The sequence below is a fragment of the Carya illinoinensis genome, chromosome 6 (genome assembly GCF_018687715.1).
Source record: "Carya illinoinensis cultivar Pawnee chromosome 6, C.illinoinensisPawnee_v1, whole genome shotgun sequence".
NCBI classification, from domain to species: domain Eukaryota; kingdom Viridiplantae; phylum Streptophyta; class Magnoliopsida; order Fagales; family Juglandaceae; genus Carya; species Carya illinoinensis.
The window spans coordinates 23,142,253-23,157,214 of NC_056757.1; the positions used below are offsets into that span (position 1 = coordinate 23,142,253).

The 14,962-nt window shown below is 31.7% G+C and overlaps 1 pseudogene; it reads left to right on the top strand.

Moving 5' to 3' along the window:
• The first annotated feature begins 9,105 nt into the window (after window positions 1–9,105).
• On the top strand, window positions 9,106–13,783 carry LOC122312684 (annotated as a pseudogene).
• The last annotated feature ends 1,179 nt before the right edge of the window (window positions 13,784–14,962 follow it).

Here is a 14,962-nt window from a genome sequence, read left to right on the forward strand (position 1 = left end):
TTGTAATGTTATTTTGTATTGCATTATTATGAGGAATACATATGATGATTTCAAAAAAAAAAATTGTAAATTCTAACTCGATTTATTTAAATAACGAGTCTTATGGTGTCACGTCATCCATTTTTATCTATATAATAATTATTTAAAAATAAGTCAACAAAATAAACTCATTTTAACCTATATCATGTAAATAAATTGAATGAACATGTATAACTCATTTGACATAATTAATATAATTTCATATAAAAGTTAAAATCTATACTTATTATTAACCATAATATCTAAAAATAAATAAATACTACCTAATAACAAAATAGGTCAACAGATCAAAGAAAATGAGTGTTGGCTTCACTTAAAAGACCGGTTAATGGCCCAATTAGCAAATCATTTTAAGAAGCAATACCAGTACAAAAAGATCTTATAAAAATAAATTTATAAAACTTATATGAGTTCATATGATACATTAGATTTACTTTATAATAAAAATAAATTTATAATCTAACGTAAAATATCAAATCATGTAAGTTTATACGTTTAATTTTGTAAGATTTTTTTTTTTTTAACTAAAGTATTTCTCATCCTTTACGCCACTCTCCTTCTTACATTAGGTGGTTGCCAATGTAAGATTTTTGAAATGGTTTAAAAAATCTCCTCCCACACTAAACAAACCTCTCATTGTTGTTACATTGAATGTCTAGTATTGAAGTGGTAACTGTCCTATAAATCGAATGAACCTATCATTCTTTTGTTGGAGGTCATACTGCAAAATGGCAACCACCTATAGAGAGAAATTCATCCAAAACTTAAGAAGAAAAGAGCCTGTCAATACAATAGAGAATGTTTTATGAGAAGAAAATTTTTATTCCAAAAAATAGTATTTTCGTCCCGAAAATATTTTTGGTACAAAAGAAATTTCGTCCCAAGGTTGTCCTAGCTTAACTATCCTTAAAGATTTTTTGGAACAAAATATCTTCAAATAATTAAAAAAAAACTTGAATAGACATGTTTAATATCTTCAAAAATACATTAGAATTTGTTCAAGAAATATAAAAAGTAGTCTCATTCTGCAAACTAAATAGAGACAACATTTGTTAGGAGGCTTGAATTGTTGCATCATCGTGTGCATTTGGTGAAGCATTTGTTCTTGTTGGAATTCCATCTCTCTCCTAAACAACTCTTCCTGATGTTTTTATTTCAATTATATCTCCATTTTTGCTTGTTGTGCTATAATATTCTCTAACTCATGTTGATTTTATTTCATTTCCTTCCCAAATATCATTCAAATCAAACTAATCATTACAACATTTTCAAACTATTCATTACAACTTTCTTAAACTTTTAAACAAAAAATAATTCAATTTTTTCAAATCTCAAAATAAAAATAATATTAAAAAAATTATATTCTAATAATATAACTTTATAATATTTTTTATTCAACATTTTCTCTTTTCTTTCTCAAAACTCAATGAATACTTAACTCAAACTATTTCACTGTTATTCACAAACCATCTTATATTATTCACAAAAGATTGCACACTCAATTGAAGGCATTATTGGATGATGAGGACAAACTAGAAGGCTTGATGCAACAACCCATATCCCTCAAATATCGTAAATGTGGACCCAAGATTTTTTTAAAATGTCAATATCACTTGTTGAGGAATTCTAATTATATGTTGTGTCAACACATAGGACAACTATTGTTTCCTACACATAAGAGAAAAAATTAATATTATCACAAATACAAAAAATATATTTAATTAAAATAGATAATAATGCTTACATAATTTTTGAGTGCGTTGGGATGAGTTCACTCTCCATTATGATTAGTATGTGATGCAGTATATAATTTCGTCAAATCATAATTGTTATCTGATTCTTGCTATAAGACACATAAATATAAATAGAAACTCATTCAAATACGACAAATATCAAACTTGAGCAACCCATAAAAAAATAGAATTACCAATTTCTTAAAGAGAAAATGGAAAGATCATGAGTCTGCATGATGATGAATATTCCAATTCAATCTATTTGTTTTGTTTATAAAATTTTGCTCCTACAAATAATTAGTAAATATTAGTAAGAAAAATTATAAATTATAACAAATAAAATAAACGATTTACCTTATATGTAGGATCTTTAAACATGTCATATAGTAGTTTCCAATTGTTCTAAAGAATATCGTGAAAATGATGTTGGTACGTCACGTTCTTGTTCTCAAACTTATTGTAATGCTCATGACATATCGTCTTCTATTTGTAGAATGCATTACATATAAATTTATCAACAATCTTACGCTCCTCTCTTTGACCAATATTTAGTTAGAAATTATCGTTAAAAAAATTATTTTACGAAAAAATCATTTGCATATTCTACATTTTTTGCTACACATTAAATAAATTAAGCATTATCAAACAACGCTTCTTGATAAGATCTTTGACATCTAGGAAGACTTTATAAGTTCGTGTAAGAGCACCATATGCAAAGCAAGTTAAGCCACTCATTCTCCTTCACCTTCAGTGTGATAATCAGAAATATCAACTTTAATCTTACTCACTTTACAACTTTTTCTTTAATGTGACGCCTCTAACAATGTCTCAACCTTAGTGAGATTATTAGCTCTAAACAAGATCATATTTATTGTAAAAATGAATGAAATGATAAATTAAAAAATAATTCATATTAATTATTTACCTTAATTGAGACAAAGTTTTTATCATTAATACCTCGTTCTGGAGAGTTAATCTCCACTAATGAGTCGATCAGAGAGTTATGAATGAGTGGAGATGAGATGCAAATTTCCTTTTGTTTGGGTGCCATGATTTGAAATGACTAAGACGTACATCAACATAAAAAAAAAAAAAAATTGTAAAATGATGTGTAATGTGAACACAAAAACACATCACTCATTCATTTCAATTTTAGCTTTAGTTGACCATTCACCCTCTTCATTTGTAGATATTTCAAGTGATTTAACATTTTCTTCAACTGTCGCTAGTCTCAATATCTTCCCTACGTAAATGAATCATGTCATGCTGGCTCGAATCCATAAACAAGTTAAAGACAGGTTGACTCTCTTGATATGCTTCTTATATAAAGAGACCCCCTTCTTTTTCTTATCCCTCTGCCTCGGAGTAAGACCATATATATTTCTGGCAAAAAACCTTTGTACCACTAGCCATTGATTCCCTAAATCAAGATCAGCTAAGTAGAAGACCTGAGATACTTGAGAATCCAAAACAAAAGGATTAAACAGGTATACTACATGCTCCTCAGATATTTCAAGCCAATTATATTAATAACAATCTCATAAAATCAATGTTTTCTTCCTCATGACCTCCTTTGACTAGGACACCATTGTTTTATGTTTTTTGATAACATTCTCAAACTATTGTGTGCTACTTACTTTATTGAGAAATACACATAGAATATTGAACTACGCGTCTCAAGGGGTCACGCACCAATGCATATAGTTCTTCTGAGATATTGCTCAAATTACTTGCATGCATTTCTACAACCTACATCGTGAACCTAGCATAAACATATAATAAGTAAACAATTATAAATGCAAGGTTATAACTCAAATATGGTATCTGTAAAGTCATTACCCATTGTTCAAACTATTTTGGGAATTTTTCTTCATGTTTATAGTTTAAATCAGTTACTCCTTATTCTTTGTACACATTAATATGGTCATTGAAAATGGAAATTACTATATAATTTATAATCTTATAATTTTTTAAGTACATTATAATATTAATTGGCAACTAATGACATACTTACTTCAAGTGGCTCTCTATGTTAGAGCAATTATTTAGTATGTACCAATGATCTTTTTCAAACTCTGTTCCATATAAATCATAACCACCCAAAACAACAAGTAGACGTACGTGTTGGGAAAACACAAAAAATTCATTTGTTTGTCTTGTTGTGTCAAGGTCAAAGTTTCTTTTGGGTTGATCAAACCTTATGTCAACTCTATAGAAGTACTTGTAACATAATATATGCCACTCGTTGTCAATATAGGCGTTTGCAATTGAAACTTTTGGCCGAGCCTTGTTGCCCATTGCGCATTTCAGCTTTACAAGGAACCTTTCAATGGTATACATCCATATATACTCGATTGGTCGTGCAAGTCAAGCCTCTAGTGGTAAATGAACATCTAAGTAGACCATTATATTAAATAATGACGGTGGGTAAATACTCTCCAAATTACACAATATTATAGCAATTTTTTGTTCCATTCATTCTAAAACTTGTACATTCAACATTATAACACATAAAGTTTTGAAAAATGTACCTAACTCAGTCAGAGCCATATAGATATCCCTTGTCAAGTAACCACATATACCAATTGGAAAGAGACATTGTAAAAAATTAATATCATAACTTTTTAATCCAATGATCTTTCAATCATGTGTACGCACACACCTTGTTGGTTCAAAGCATACATGTACAATAATTTAATTTTTCTTAGCCATTAGCAAAATCTAACCCTTTTGTTCCTTGACAATATATACCAACCAAGTGGCATATAGTCAGATAAGTCATTTTGTCACAAGTGCATTTTTTATCTTATTCCCAATTGTTTCAAACCCTTGCGTGAGTTTAACGTATATTTTGTTTTGCCTTCAACTGACATCATGTTTTCAACACTGATTCATATATATATTTTTAATATGCATAACATCAAGACGATGCCACTATTTTAACATCAACTAGTATGACATTTCAAAATATATGCTCTTTTTTGTCCAATTCAACTCATTCGTAGTTCGCTTTAACTTCTTTTTTTTTCATATTCATTCTCAGAGATATCTACTAGTTGTGCAACTACATCTTGTCCTAAAAAATATGGTGGAAGGTGCCTCCATTCAATAGTGCCATCAAATATTTTAGTATTTCCACATCATTATTGGTCAATAGGTAAATATCAAGATAACTCATGAAGCATAGTTTCCACTTATACGTAAGCCACTCATATTGAGTGTGTTTGTTACAAGTTAGACATGTCATTTTCCCTTAGTACTCGAACCTAATAAGTTCACATATGCAGAAAAATCATTTGTGGTCCATAACATTGCAGCATGCATATTGAATGACTCGCATGTTTATGCATCAAATGATGTACCCCATGTTCCCATAAGTCTTTCAACTCTGCAATTAATGGCTATAAATGTAAGTAAAATCTCATTTATATGTGATCTCTAACTAGGAATGAACAAACTCAATATGAAATATGGATCCTTTATGCACTTCTATGTTAGTAAATTATATGAGATAAGTAATACGTCAAGTACTATAAGAACAGTGATTACTTACTCATCAAATGCTTAAGTAACCGTTCAAACTGGCAGTTGACTGCATATGTTACATTCGAACATTATCTTCAATCGCTTGTGTCCCATTAGACTGCTAACTTTTACATTTGAACGCTAAGTATATATTTAAACTTTTGAGCGAATAGATTATGATTCGATTCAACGATGTATACATAAGAAAAATTAGTAATTATATTAATAATGCAAGATTGTGTATATCATATTTTTTGTTTCATATAATGATTTTTTGAAGCTTCTACTAATAATTATTTTATAACCACTGCTATTTGTATTATTTTATAAAAATTTAAGTGATTCATGACTTATAGGGGTAGGAAGTGTGGCAAGGTAGGTCAACCCTCCAATGAATAAGTTCTAGAGATAATAGTATTACTGGAACTTCAAGTAAAGTTTGGGGGTTTTCAAGATATTCTATGGGAGGGCTGGTCTCTAGCATCTGTTGTTATAAGCTATTCCTATTGTAGCTCTCGTTGTAAGCACGATCTACTCATCATAGCCTGTACCTAGGCCTCACAGGTCCTCATGAATTCCATAACTTCTTATGACAATCACTACCTTCTTGTCTTCATAATGCAATACATAAGAGATTACTGCAACATGCAATGATGATTCCAGTACAAACATTCCATCAGTTCTGCTATTGAAGGATGTCGCTTAGAGTCTCAATGGTCATTTATAATAATAACTTATAAATCGAATTGAAAATTAGTGAAATGCCTCATGGGTATGGGGCACGAACACTCTCACAGTTAGAAGCACTTTCATCCCTACTTGCTGCTCCCCAAGCAGTCAAGTAGGTCTTCTAGTAGGGGTTCGGGACGATGTGCCCCATAAAATAGGGGGTTCAAGGGGACCATGCATTCAAAGAATGTTGATTCTTGTGAGATTTTCTTTGCCTCATACCAATGAGTTACTTCACTTCCTGATTGCTAAGTCACATGCTATTATCACGTTTCCTGTTACTAATTAATAACTTTTTTCTTTAACTTGTTTCTTGTTATCCTTCTACTATCTATTGTATATCCAAAAGTGGTGCTTAGGGAGTCTATAGTTGCATGTGTTTGGGAGACAGCTGAGGATGTGGGCACTAATGTAGATGGACTAGATGGTCTGGCTAATCATGAGTTCAACAGTTGGCTGTGAATCCAAATGCTCATCTCTAGTATAGGACCAAAAGTATCAAACAAGCTAATATATCTTGAGTTTGCAAGATAATGAACTTAATCATCATCAACAATATCGATCCTTGGCAACTTAAGATCGAGGTTAGCATGCATTGGGTACGGTTTATGATACACATCACTCGGGGGAAGCCTATCCACCTAGCGAGTTATATCTTTGCTAGGATTCAATCATATACGAAAAAGATATCTTGCCTTTTGGGGTTCTGATCACACAATTTTTGTTAACAAGAGGGGTCTAGGCTAGGGCTGAGCACCGATGCAACTGGAATCAGATTTGGCCTCCTCTGACTTCGATTCCGACTTTTTCAGAGGCTGAATCCGACCTCCAACTCCGACTCCACTTGCACTCCACTCTGCTCCGACTCCGACTCCGACTTGTCGAAGCGGAGTCAGAGCGGAGTCGGAGTTGGGCTTTTTTATTGGGCTTTTTTTTAGACTTTTTTCCTTGACCCAATTAACATTTCAATTTTACAATTTGCAACTCTAATCGGATTTGGGCTTCTATATCAATTTTTTTTTTTTAAATATAATTTGAGATTTCTAATTTATCTAACCAAAATTATTATATTAGAAAATAAAACTAAATTCAAAATTCATCACTATAAAAAATAAAACTAAATTCAAATGTGCAACCAAAATTAAAAGCTAAATTAAAACTAAATACACATATTAAAATTACATAACCAAAATTACAACCTAAAATTAAAAATACCTTAACAAAATTAAAACCTAAAATTAAAAATACATAAAATACCTTAACAAAATTAAAACCTAAAATTAAAAATACATAACCAAAGGTCCAAAATTACAACCTAAAATTAAAAATATATAACCAAAATTACAACCTAAAATCATTCATTCAAAATTACAAGTTAAAAAAAACAACCAAATCTAGCATCCCCATGCTATTGTCATTTCAACAACAATAACAACAAACAAAATAACATAGAGCCAAAAACACCAATCATCTAACACATCCAGATTCCATCATTTATCCTCCCAAATTATCCAATCAACTCATGTCTCATCATTCATCAACAAGTTCTAATTCCAACATCAATAAGTTACAATTTACAACTTGCAATAATAGAACTAATACAAATTACAAAAAATGTCATTTTTCAACTTGTGCATAAAAAAAAATGTTGAACTCAAGGTTTCAACTTTCATGTGATTATAAATCTACACATGGATTTTGATGATAACAAATGAATTCAAAGAATAAAGAAGTCTCAAGCTCAAGTTGTCTACACAATGGAGTCAAGCACATCAAGGAAACAAGCATGAGCAAGAAGGGAACAAGTTCACATTAAAATTATAGAGTAATGTTGTAAATCTCTTCAAAATTCGAAATTAGGATTAATGCTCAAAATTAATATTTTATCATAAAGCATTAAAATACATTTTCCACATGTGCATGAATATTTTTGAAAATTAAATTTGAAAATTTTGAAAGATGATTGATTGTCATCTTTTGCATGTGCATGCCTTGATTAAAGGGTTGAACTTTGAAAATATTAAAGATGATTGATTGTCATCTTTCACATGTGCATATTTTATTTGAATATTTTCAAAAGTGATTGATGCTTTTTTAGACTTATACAAAAAGTAAAAGATTAGGTTTGAATTTTTTGAAAATGAAAGTGTGCTCATTTTGTCATATGCCAAAAGTAAAAGATTAGGTTTGATTTTTTTGAAAAAGTGAATGATGTTGTCTTTGACAATTGAGAAAGAAGAACCTTTTATTTGAATTCTTTGAAAAAGTGAATGATGTTGTCTTTGACAATTGAAAAAGAAGAACCTTTTATTTGAATTTTTTGAAAAAGTGAATGATGTTGTCTTTGACATGTGAATCTTTTTTAAATTTGAATATGAAGTCTCATATGCCTATAAATAGATCATTTGAGAGCTTCACATTTACAACACCAAGAGCATACAACATTCATTCAAAGCTTTCATTCTCTCTTCTCTAAACATTGAGCCTTAATCCTTGTTCATTTTGAGAGATATAGCTTGCGCTGTATTGTTCTTATTTCACTCGTTGAGGAGTGTTTTCTGATAACCTACCCACTATCAGCTTTTGTATCAGAAAAGGGGTGTGTATAACCCTTGTGTGTGTAGAAAGTATTCTACACAGGGAATAGTTGAATCACCACGTGTAAGGTGATTGCAAGTGTAGAGGGTGTTCTACACGGATCCTTTGTAGCGGTGTTGTTCAAAGGTGTAATAGGTTTCTATCTCCACCTGAAGGAGGTTGAATAGTGAATTTGGGAATCCTCAAGGGGTAGCTTGAGGCGAGGACGTAGGCAGTGGGACCGAACCTCGTTAACATACTGAGTTTGCTTCTCTCTTACCCTTACTCTTTATATTTATTGTTATTTCATATTTTGTTTATATTTTATATTATATATTTGATTTATAATTGTTATTTTTTTTAATACAACTCAATTCACCCCCCCTCTTGTGTTAGTCATCTGGGCAACAATTGGTATCAGAGCTAAGAGCTCTATTATAAGATTAACTATCTTTTGAGTTAAGATCTTATGGCTAACATTGCAGCTTCATTTGGTGAAGGTCAATCTAGTAGTCGGCCTCCACTCTTTTGTGGAGATAATTACTCATTCTGGAAAGTTAGAATGAGAATATTTCTTCAAGCTCAAGGTAGAGAAATATGGAAATGTATTGTAAATGGACCTTATATTCCAACAAAAGTGGTTGGTGGAGTAAAGGTCAAAAAGGAAGAAGAAGAGTTTGATCGTGAAGACGATAGACTTTATACTTTAAATTTAACTGCTATGAATTTATTATATAATGCTCTTAATGGAAATGAGTTTAATAGAATAATGAATTGCGCTACGGCAAAGGAAATTTGGGATAACTTGGAAGTAACTTATGAAGGAACTTCGCAAGTCAAGGAATCAAAAATTTATATTCTTACTCATGAATATGAAATGTTTAAGATGAATGATGATGAATCTATTTCTAGTATGCACACTCGTTTTACTAACATCATAAACAGCTTGACAGCTCTTGGCAAAATTTATTCCAAGGTGGAGATAGTAAGAAAAATTCTCAACTCTTTACCAAAACGTTGGGAATCAAAAGTTACAGCGATTCTTGAAGCTAGAGACCTCAAGAAGCTCGAAGTCAATGAACTCATCGGGTCACTTATCACCCATGAGTACACATTGAAAAGAGGAGAAGAAGAAGGAAAGCCAAAGAAGAGCTTAGCACTTAAAGCTGTTCCTCATGAAAGTGAAAGTGATGAAGATGAGGAAAATGACGATAAAGATGAAGAAGTTGCGATGATAACAAGAAGAATTCAGAGGTTCTTGAAGAAAAATAGAACTCCTCCGAGGAAATCTTTCAAAAAGTTTTCCAAGAAAGATTCAGGTAAAAACGACACTTTAATTTGTTATAAATGCAATAAACCTGGTCATATCAAGCCAGATTGTCCTCTGCTAAAGAAAGATCGAAACAAGGGCAAAAAAGCAATGAAAGCTACATGGGATGATGATTCAAGTAGCTCAGATAGTGAAGCAAGCAATGAAGAATCAGCAAATCTTTGTCTTATGGCTAAAGATGACATTGAGGTAACAAATCTTGATAATATTGAAAATCCTTCATATGAAGAATTGCAAAATGTTTTAGAAGAGATTTATGAGGAATTTGAAAAATTGGGTATCAAGTATACTGCTTTGAAAAAGAAAAATTCTTCTTTAACAAACGAAATTGAAATTTTAAGAAAAGAAAGTATCATTTTGAAAGATGAAAATCTTGAATTGAATAAGAAGAAAACCGATTTAGAAAATATTGTTGAAAACTTTACGAATGGAAAAAGAAATTTTGAAAAACTTCTTGGTAGTCAAAGATGTGTTTTTGACAAGGCAGGTTTGGGATATATGCCAAAACAAAAATACAAACCTTATAAAAATTTCTTTGATAATCATTCTACCTCAAAGACTAATATTCAAAATTCTTTTCATAAAAATAATTTTGTCAAAAAAGGATATTATTATAATCATTCAAGTTTTTCATATATGTCACATGCTATTTGTAATTTTTGTAATAGAAATGGTCATAATTATCATACTTGTCCTATTAGAAGAAATCATACAATGACTATTAGGGCCATATGGGTACCTAAAAATCTTGTTTCTTCTAATACTAATAAATAAAGGACCCAAAGAACTTGGGTACCAAGAAAAATCATTTTAATTGTTTTTATAGGTATGCATGAAGTCATCCACAAGCAAAAATAAGTGGTTTTTAGATAGTGGATGTTCAAGACACATGACGGGAGACAAGACTAAGTTCTTTGATCTTAGATCTAAAGAAGAAGGACACGTGACATTTGGAGACAACTCGAAAGGGAAGATCGTGGGAATAGGTAAAATTGGTAATGAATCTTCTCTCATAATTGAAGATGTTCTACTTGTTGAAGGTTTAAAACATAATCTTTTGAGCATAAGTCAATTATGTGATAAAGGATTTACAGTTACTTTTAAAATGGATAAATGCATTATTTTGAATGATCATGATTGTAATATTTGTTTTATTGCTTTTAGAAACAATAATGTTTATACAATTGATTTTGAAGAAATTACCTCACAAGATGCTATTTGCTTGTCAGCTCAAAATGAAACTAGTTGGTTATGGCATAGAAGATTAGGTCATGCCAACATGGAACTTATTTCCAAACTTTCAAAAAATGATCTTGTGAGAGGTTTACCAAAAACATATTTTCTTAAAGACAAAATTTGTGATGCATGTCAATTTGGTAAACAAACAAAAACTTCTTTTAAAACTAAGAAACATATTTCCACTACTAGACCATTGCAACTGATACACATGGATCTTTTTGGACCAAATAGAGTTGCAAGTCTAGGAGGAAAATATTATGCATTTGTTATTGTTGATGATTTCTCTAGATATACTTGGGTCATCTTTCTTGCTCATAAAGATGAGGCACATAATGCCTTTACCAAGTTATGCAAGAGAATTCAAAATGAAAAGGGCTATACTATTTCAAGTATCCGAAGTGATAGGGGAAAAGAATTTGTTAATAAAAATATTGAAACATTTTGTGATGAAAACGGTTTTATTCATAATTTTTCTGCTCCTCGAACTCCTCAACAAAATGGGGTAGTAGAGAGGAAAAATAGATCTCTTCAAGAGATGGCAAGAACAATGCTCAATGAGAACAACTTGCCTAGTTATTTTTGAGCCGAAGCGGTAAGTACTGCATGTTATGTTATAAATAGAGTTATGTTAAGGTCTAAATTAGATAAAACCCCCTATGAGCTTTGGAATGAGAAAAAGCCCAACATTGGTTACTTTCATGTATTTGGATGCAAATGTTTTATTTTGAATGACAGAGATAATTTAGGCAAGTTTGATGCAAAATCTGATGAAGGTATTTTTCTCGGGTATTCTACTAATAGTAAAGCTTATAGAGTATTCAACAAAAAGACTTTAACTGTACAAGAATCTATGCATGTAGTATTTGATGAATCTAATTCTCCACTCTCCAAGAAATCTATTGATGAAGAAATAGAAGGTATAAATAACACAGAAAGTCTCAATCTCAACAAAGAGAAAGCAATAGAGGAAGTTCAACATGGAGCCATCAGGAAAGATCATCAAAATTTAATACAAGATGCAACCAAACAGTGGAAATTTGTGAAAGATCATCCAGTGGAACAAATTTTGGGAGAACCTTCACAAGGTGTAAGTACTCGATCATCTCTTAGAAATATTTGTAATCATACTGCTTTTCTATCTCAAATTGAACCCAAAAATATTGATGACGCACTTCTTGATGAATCTTGGATTCTAGCTATGCAAGAAGAGTTGAATCAATTTGAAAGAAATGATGTTTGGACACTTGTTCCTAGACCCAAAAATTATACTATTATTGGAACAAAATGGGTTTTTAGAAACAAGAAAGATGAGTCTGGAGTCATTACTAGAAATAAGGCTCGACTTGTAGCCCAAGGTTTTAATCAAGAAGAAGGAATCGATTATGATGAGACATATGCACCTGTCGCAAGATTAGAAGCTATTCGAATGCTACTTGCATATGCTTGTTATAAAGATTTCAAACTTTTTCAAATGGATGTTAAAAGTGCTTTCTTAAATGGTTTTATAAATGAAGAGGTATATGTTGAGCAACCTCCAGGTTTTGAAAATCATATTTCCCCAAATCATGTTTTCAAACTCACAAAAGCACTATATGGACTTAAACAAGCTCCTAGAGCTTGGTACGAGAGACTCAGTGGTTTCTTGATTGAAAAAGGTTTTTCAAGAGGAAAAATCGACACAACTCTTTTCATTAAATATGAAAATGATGATATTCTTTTGATTCAGATTTATGTTGATGATATAATATTCGGTGCTACTAATGAAAATATGTGTCAAGTTTTTGCTAAGACTATGCAGGAAGAATTTGAGATGAGCATGATGGGTGAACTTACATTCTTTCTCGGATTGCAAATTAAGCAAGCAAAAAGTGGGACATTCATCAATCAATCAAAATATATTAAGGAATTACTGAAGAAGTTTGGGATGGAAAATGCTAAGGAAATTGGAACACCAATGAGCCCATCAACTAAACTTGATAAAGATGAATCCGGTAAGCCAGTTGACTCGAAGATATATCGAGGTATGATTGGTAGCTTATTATATTTAACAGCCAGTAGACCAGATATTATGTTTAGTGTGTGCTTATGTGCACGTTTTCAATCATCTCCAAAAGAATCACATTTAATTGCAGTTAAGCGCATTCTTAGATATCTTAGTGGTACAATTAACCTAGGGTTATGGTACCCTAAGCACACATCTTTCGATCTAATCAGCTACACAGATGCAGATTATGCTGGCTGTAAAATAGATCGAAAAAGCACTAGTGGAGCATGTCATTTCTTAGGTCATGCATTAGTTTCCTGGTTTAGTAAAAAACAAAATTCTGTTGCACTATCTACTGCTGAGGCAGAATATGTTGCTGCGGGTAGTTGTTGTGCTCAAGTTCTCTACATGAAGCAACAACTTGAAGATTTTAAACTCATGTATAATCACATTCCAATCAAATGTGATAATACAAGTGCTATAAATCTTTCAAAGAACCCAATACAACATTCTAGAACTAAGCATATTGAAATAAGGTATCATTTTCTTCGAGATCATGTGCAAAAAGGTGATATAATGTTAGAGTTCACAAACACACACGATCAGTTAGCAGATATTTTCACAAAACCTTTACCAGAAGATAGATTATGTATGATCAGAAGAGAAATAGGTATGATGCATGCTATGAATATCTCTTAAAAGATAGACCAGAGTCAATAAAAATAGAGATAGATTTTTTTTTAATACTTTTACATAAATTTGAGATTCTTAGCCTCATGTTTGAGACGCTCATTCTCTTCATACAATATCATGTCATTCTTATTCATGGGAACCGGCAAGCGGAATGAAGAATCTAATAAAGATTTCAACTGTTTATTCTTCTGCCGAATTATTCCTTCCCTTGTGTGAGACTCTTGAACAATTTGTTGAAGTACAACAATTTGTTCTTTGAGCTTTTCAACTTCGTGATTTTTGGCTTGTAGCCGCTGAGAAAAAGCCACAATAGAGGAAGAGTAGCGAGTCCCAAGACTCACCAAGTCATAAATAGCATCAGAATCTGACTTATTAGTCAGATTATTATTTTCTTGCTGCAACATGGCACCAATGGTAGCTGCAGAAAGAACAGGAGGTTGAGATGCAGAATGCCTCATGAATGGATCTAGAGAAATGTTAGAAGAATGAGCCATTGAGAAAAGAATAGAAGGCTTAAAACGAGAATGCTGAAGGAATGCAGATGAGTTATAGAGATGAGATGAAAACTTGATGCGGATTAGATGAACTTCAGGACTGATTTTATAGAGATAGCATAAAGAATAAGACAAACTATTTTCTCTTCAAATCTTATTTAGTCAAAAGAAATACAAGATATGCTGGACACACATTGTCAAAAGTTTTCTTACTAAGCCAGCGAGATTAACAGTAGATTGTCCCTATTTTTCTAGTAAACGATGAACCTCTGCTGTTATCTGCCGATGTTGACCTTGTATCTGAACCCTTTCTCGTTCCAGCTCTTCTATTCGTGGTTGCAGATCATGAGCATACCAATCTGCAAATTTTTTCAACTCTTGGTTTTCTTGCTTTAGCCTTTTATTCTCACTATCCTTATTAGCAAGCTTCTGTCGTAACTCAGATATTTGCATGTTAAGATGATCAATCTCACTCACCCTCGCCATTAACCTTCGAGACATGATCGTAACAGAGGCAGCATATTGATTACTGAGCATTCTTGATTCTGCAATAATCTCAGAATCAGCCTTACTAGAAAAACGGTTCACTGCTCCTATCATGGTATTGACGGCCTCAGGA